The 7,328-nt window shown below is 45.7% G+C and overlaps 1 protein-coding gene across 7 annotated transcripts in view; it reads right to left on the minus strand.

Moving 5' to 3' along the window:
* ELFN2 (extracellular leucine rich repeat and fibronectin type III domain containing 2) overlaps positions 1-4,719 on the minus strand; it is a 210,419-nt gene extending 205,700 nt beyond the window's left edge. For all 7 annotated transcript variants that reach the window (XR_016281518.1, XR_016281517.1, XR_016281519.1 and 4 more), the window contains exon 1: positions 4,545-4,719. The gene's annotated coding sequence lies outside the window, so the exon portion shown is untranslated. The remainder of the gene's footprint in view (positions 1-4,544) is intronic.
* Positions 4,720-7,328: the final 2,609 nt, after the last annotated feature.

The following is a 7,328-nucleotide window of genomic DNA, read 5'->3' on the forward strand; positions in this document are numbered from 1 at the left end:
ACCTTTCACCATTTTAGTTGCCCTCCTCTGGACACGCTCCAGTTTCTCAATGTCCTTTTTGAATTGTGGTGCCCAGAACTGGACACAATATTCCAGGTGGGGCCTGACCAGAGCAGAATACAGTGGCACTATTACTTCTCTTGATCTAGGCACTATACTTTTATTGATGCAGCCTAAAATTGCATTGGCCTTTTTTGCACCTTATTTCTCAATATATGTATCTTTAGAGATATCAAAATTCTTATCAGCTGGGAAGATATGTGCATTTTCTGTAAAAAAAAAAAAATCCACAGAAGAGCCTTTGCTAAACTGATAGTCTCCACATATTTTGAACTAGAACTTCTGTCAGCCCCAGCCCACAAAGCTAATGAGCTGGGGTAATGTCAGTTCTGGTCTTTGACATTGGGGGCAGGGACAAGGATGGAGAAGACTGTTTGGTTGGCCTTCCATATCCACAGATTTTTTATCCATGGATTTAACCACCCACAGCTTGAAAATATCCCCAGAAATATACATTCCAAAAAGCAAACCTTGATTTTGCCATTTTATACTGTATTTTACTATGTCATTGTATATAATAGGACTTCAGCATCCGTGGATTTTGAAGTGGTCCTGGTACCAAGGGCCCACTGTACTAGAGACACACAACTCTGGTTTACTACTGATATTTCTGTCACCTACTGAGGCAAGGAAGAGAAAAGGCTTCAGCACTGACTAATCTTTCCCATATCTCAGTCAAGGGTCTTTACCACCACCTGCTAGCTGATCTTTTTAACTGGAGATACCAGGGAGTGAAACTATGACTATACAAAGTATAGACTCTATCACTGAGCTATGATCTATGCATCAAGTTAAAGAACTTTCCTCACAAGCATCCTCGGGTATGCTGCCCATGATTCCAATGGGCATTTCCAAATAGTGGAAACATTCCTTATTTGGTCTACAGCTTTAAGACCACCTACAAGTACATACAACTTGGGCCATGATGTCTGGGAGATGCTGTTGTAGATCCCACAAGCTCTGCTTCAATAGAAATTTCAAATCAAGTCAGGAAAAAATGGCAAGATGTGTTTTCTGCCTTCATGTTATGAGGTATCTACAAGTTGCAAGTTCTTTCTCCCCAAAAAGGCTACCATAACTTCTGTTTTGGTGGACATATAAGCCTTTCATGTTTAAGCATGAATTCATAATATACTGAAGTAGAAATGGAAAAATGTAGACTGCCCAGCTGTCCTTGAACTACAACCCCCAATCATGAATTTGCAGTCCAGCAATGCCCAAAGGGCCAGGTACTCACCGTTCTTGTACTAACATGTCTGGCTGAATATCGGACTCAGTGACAGTAGTACGGCAACTCTTTCATGCTGTTATTATGGTTGCTGCTACTAAGCTTCATCTGCTTTCATTATTCATCCACCCATATTATAAGTGTTCTTCTTCTCATTTAATCAATACTGTAATAACAATCGTTATTGGTTCCCATTTTCCAGTAGGGGATCAGAAACAGAAAGAAGATGTGCTTAGAGTTTTCTGAACAGCCCATAACAGAACAGATGCTTGGATCAACTTCTTCTAATCCAGTGGCTCCCGATCTTAGCTCTTCAGATGTTGTGAGACTTTGGTAACCTGAAGCAACAGCCAATTTTGACAATGTGAGGGATTCTAGGGGCTGTGATCCAACAAACATCTGGTGATCTCTTTGTTTTAGACTCATATCTATTGCTTGCTCCTGACATCTTTGATTCTAGTCACTAAAGACAGTCTTATCCAATTGCTTCTAGTGGCCCTATTAGACTCCAGGGCTGTACCCATTTCCGTGAAAGATACATCTAAGCAAACATGCATAGGACTGTACTCTCTTGCTTCCCCCTCCCACCCCCAGGAAATTTCCATTAAAGCTAAAATATTATGGATGCTTATGTGAAAGCATATCCCAAGGGCTGGAAGGATCAGGAAGACTTACTTCCAAAAGAAACATGTTTAGAATTGAGATTAATGGAGGAAACTTTTAATAAATGTCCAAATTTTGGCCAATATAAACATTCACATGTGCATACCAATTTTACGAATGCCTCAAAATAAATCCATCCATGTCCCCACTTTTCAGATAGTTATCACCAGTATTCACAATTAGATGACTGTATTCGGCAGTAAATTGCTGAGTTTAGAGATTTAGATTTTTAAAATATACCCAGGATTATCAGTATTTACATGTCTATATTTACTAAACCTGAGGTGTTCGTTGTGACAAAGCCATTAATCTTTCTGGTGCACTACTATGAAAATGTTAATAGATTTCAAATTTCAGAATATTTATGTCACCTAGATTCAAGTAACTACTCTCAGGAAAAGTAGTTAAAACAAGAAAGCACCCATAGAGTCTATGGGATTGTTTCCTAAATATCTGTGCTATTAGTGGATCCTTTCCATTTATGCTCTCACTTCTGCTCTTCTAAAAAATGAGAGTGTCCATGTCTCTGATGCTAAGGATGCACATAGAACAAGCCAAAGTAAGGAAGGATGGCCATGATCTTCTCTCCCCTTCCCTCCTTCCTCTGGTTTCTATCATATCACCATCACAGCCTCTACCACCTGCAGTTTCATCACCTGGCCTTCCCACTAGGTGAACTGTGATGGGGAGAAAGCATGGAGAGAAGCAGGGAGGAGTTGTTCAAATAATAGGCTTTGCTTGAAAAATGTTAGCAACCTCATCAACGTGCACTTTTCCTGGAGCCACCAGGAGGAGGCTGTTCACTCACCACTACAAATGCCACAATATGGTGCTGTAATGGGAGAATAATATCCAGGGTACCCCAGTTCCCATCTCCTCCTGCTGTTTTCTAAGCACACATCATACCAAATTCTTTGGCTAACATACCCCATTGCTTACCAACTCCTGAACCCATCCTCTCTGATCTACATAATTATGCTGTGGTGGAGGGGGCAGTGTTATACACATAAATCCCCTTTATATCCTGCACTATGATCCTTCTGCTCAAAGCCTATCTGCCTAATTTAAAACCCATTAGGTGGAGAAATTGCATTATTATTATTATTTGTCTACAAAGGTTGGACGTGGGTTTATTAACAGATTTCATGGAGCATAAAACCTGTGTTCCTGTACATAACAGGTACCATCCAAATCTACTGGGATCCGTGAGGCATACCGCTCACTTGCATCCACAGCCCATTTGAAGAACTGTTGATACTACGCCTGCATCGGCACATTTGCGTCCATACATGGATGCAAGCACACATGTGTGGCCAGACACCTAGGAATGTGTGCCCAGCAGCTCCTGAGCACATCAGGCTGCAACAGTGTTAAGATTTATGCCACTCTCTGGCTAGACCAAGGCTCTATAATATTACCGAGCAGCAGCTTTGCTCTCTACATACTCTGAGGCGAGGGTGTGATGCAATGGTTTGCCTTCTTCCCTCGATCCAATTTTTTAAGGCTCCCCTCTCTGAGCTTTGTGCCCCAAAGCAGGGAGCTGCCATATTAGAAAATATATATACCCACCTGTTTCCACAGAAACAACCCCCCTCCAGATAAAACTCTAAAACGTATGCATGGGCAGCCCACTCACAACTTGCAGAGGCATGCCAGGCAGTACCTATGGCACATCTCCTTGGGTACAAAGGGCCAAATCTTATCAATCATACACAGTTGTATCAGCCTTAATATCCTATATCCACATGTTCTCATGCAGGGAGGAAGAAACATCTCTCTGCATGCAGCCAAAAAGGATCCAGCGACAGCCTCCAGGACTTCTCCCCATCACCCAAAGCACAAAGCCCACGCACAGACACTGTCCATCTCTCTCTCTCTCTCACACACACACACACACACAATCTCTCTGCAAAGAGCCCCTGCCAAAGTTTGCTGTGATGACACAGAGGCAGAGGAAGGAGGAGGATGCAGGGCTGGAATTCTCCCCTCCTGTTGCCACCACCATGCTCCACCATCACTACCATGGCTGCAAATGGAGAGGGGGAGCACTGAGCCCTCCCTCCTTCCCTCTCTCTGCTAATATTCGCGCAAAGCCTGAAAAAAGAAATCCAGTCAAACACAGCTGCACACACACACACACACACACACACCAGGCTTAAGAACTGGGCGAAAAACCAGGGACAAGCCTGAACAGATTGAAGCAAAGCCATTCCTCCTTGACATGCGTTCACCTCACCTGTATCGCCTTCCTGAAGGCTCCTCTACCTTTTCTCTCTCACATAACATACACACCTCATTTACCTTTCCCTGGCTTGAGCCTCGGCGGCATCAAAGCAGCAGCGACCAAGGATGGGCGGGGGGGGGGAGAAAGGGGCAGTGAGGAAGGTGGAGGGAGAAGAGAAGGGAAGAGAGCTGATTCCTCTGCCCCTCTAGACAAGGCAACGCGCCAGAGAAAGGGACGAGCTCGACAGATCTGTAATGGAATCGACACCCAGCAGCAGCAGCACCATCGTGCAGGCTGCTAGGAGGGATGAAGATGAACCACAAAAGGGTTGAAAGCATTAAGGAGGAGGCGGGGGGGAGAAAGACATACCTGCTTCTTTGCCTGAGATGCTTCTCCAAGTTCAGGTTTTGCATCCCAACGAGGGATCCTGCAGGAGGAGGACGAGGTGATGACGGCGGAGGCAGCAGCAGCAGCGCTGGACCACTCTTCATTCAAATTCCTAGCAATTGGTGACAGGAGGGCTGGCTCTGAGGAGAGAGCGAAGAGGGAGAGAACAGGGAGGGAGGGAGGAGGAAGAGGAGGCTGCGCGCGCGCGCGTGCCTGGAGGGATGTGTGTGTGGGGGGGGGCACGCGCGCCCCTGGCTGCTTCTCTGGCTTTTCCTTGCGCCCGTCTACCTTCAGAAAGGGTACCCCAATCGCGACCCACACAAACGCACGCTGCCCATTCCCAAAGGCCCCCAGGAGCCTGGACAAATCTTACACACACACACACACACACACTTTCTACAGAGAGAGGGAGAGAAACATTGTTTCCCCCAAATGCCCTCAGCAGTCTTCTTGTGGACGAGCCTTACACATAAACACTTTCTACATACACAGACACACCACACACTGCCCGCCCCAAATGCCCTCAGCAGTCTTCGTGTGGATATGTCTTACACACACACATATTCACACACCAAACGCACACTTTCTACACACAGAGAGGCACACACACAGAAACACTGCCCACCCCAAAACGCCCTCAGAAGTGTTCTTGTGGACAAGTCCTACACACACACACACACACAGCCCACTGCCAAACGCCCTCAGCAGCCTTCGTGTAAACACTCCTCACACACACACACAGACAGAGAGAGAGGGCTGCCCAAGACGCAAAGACCAGAGGGGGAGCAAAAAAATCACACAAAGCTGAAGAGTGTGTCTGTTGTGTGTGTTTATGTGTGGAGAGCCAAGGCTCCAGCCAGCCAGCCAGCCAGCCGGGGAAGGCCAAAACCACAGCAGCTGGACTTGGGCTAGTTAGCCCTGCCCTACCAGGCAAAGGCCAAGGAAGGCCAGCCTCTATTTATTCCTCACGCTTTGTTTCTGGGGAGTGTGCCTTGGGGTTTGGGAAGGAGAACCCTAGTTTGGCCAGACCCAAGGGGAAGAACACAAGGGGAGTCAACCGCTGCTCCCTTGCTAGCATCCCTGCACCCCTGCGCGTTCTCGCGCGCAACAGCTGGTTGCTGTCACGCGCCTGCAAGGAACGGCAGAGGCGTCTGTTCCCCGCGGGTGCAGCTTGCAGGCGCCTCTGCCCTTCCTTGCAGGCGCGTGACAGTAACCAGCTGTTGCGCGCGAGAGCGCAGGGTGCAGGAAGCCAGGGCGCGTGCGTAAAGGGGACCATCGCCAGCAGCTGCAGGGCACGACTTTCTTTCCCACACACCCCACTCCGCATGCGCGCTGGACCTAAGCAACAGCTGCTGGTGCTGGGGCAAGGGACCCTCCCCTCACCTGAAAGAACAGGGGCTGGGCAAGTGTGCTTGGCGTGGAGTTTCCCCCTTCAGCTCAGCTGTTCCCACTGGGAAAACAACCACATACACACATGCCACACTAATAATACTAGCACCCTGTAGACATACTAGTAAAATAAGCCATAACAGGATTTCTAAGTGTTTGCACAATATAAGCCATACCCTGAAAATAAGGCATAGAGATAGGCCCTGCGCGGAATGGAAGGGAGCAGAAAGATTGGGGCCAGTGGCTCCAAAGGAAATGGAGTCGCAAGAAATTCAGGACGGAATTCTGGGTTTGGAGAGTTATGGCAATGTTTCAAAAGAAGACAACTATGTTTGAATAAATATAGATTGTTGTACCGTACTTAATAAAAATAACACATCCTCTGAAAATAAGCCATAGTGTGTCTTCTTGAGGAGTCAGTGTCTTGTTTTCAGGGAAACACAGTAACAGTAGTAGTAGTAGTACTAGTAATAAATATTTTAAAACATCAACATTAAAAATTACTTTTTCATAATTAAAAAAAATTAAAAAACACTGGGGCTTCACATTTCTCCTCCTACTGAGCTTTGCCCCACTCACCCTGTCTCTTCCACATTTTAATGGGGATCAGGCCAATGCTGCCACCTGTTTCTGCCCAAAGGCAGATGCTTGAGGAGCAGAGGTGTCGCTCCCTTTTAGGGTGTCACCTGGGGCAGTCCACACACTGCACACCCCCAGTGCTGCCACTGTACACACAATAATAATAATAATAATAATAATAATAAATTATCTTATTTCTTTCTCACCTTTCCTCAAGATTGTCAATTAGTGTCTGACTGTAATGGGTGGTACTCATCTCTGTTCCTAAGCTGAAGAGCCAGCATTGTCAAAGACGACTCTGTGGTCATGTGGCCAGCATGAATGCATGGAGCGCTGTTATCTTCCCACTGAAGTGGTACCTATTTATCTGTTTGCACTTTTACATGCTTTCAAACTTCCAGGTTGGCAGAAGTTGGAACTAGTGATGGGAGCTCACTTTGTCACGAGGCACTTGGATCTTGAACTGCCAACCTGCCGATCTTGCAACTGTCAGAGTCAGGTTCTTAACTGCTGAGCCACCATGTCCTTTAAAATACAAAAATACAAAACACAAAATATAAATTTAAAAGCAAAATACAAAACACGATTTAAACACACACACACTTAAAATACAATATTATAAAACTATTAAAATACATTCATCTAATACATTCTTTAAAATATAACCTTTAAAAAGTCATGATTTAAAATTGACAGGTTAAGCTGACCAAAGAGGTATTTCTTTAATGTTGTTTTAAAAGCAGTCAGCATTTTCAGCTGTCACATCTCCTCCGGCAGGTCATTCCACAGTCTGAGTGA

Source organism: Sceloporus occidentalis, unplaced genomic scaffold (genome assembly GCF_023333645.1).
Source record: "Sceloporus occidentalis isolate IW3139 unplaced genomic scaffold, rSceOcc1.0.p SCAF_5, whole genome shotgun sequence".
Classification (NCBI taxonomy): Eukaryota; Metazoa; Chordata; class Lepidosauria; order Squamata; family Phrynosomatidae; genus Sceloporus; species Sceloporus occidentalis.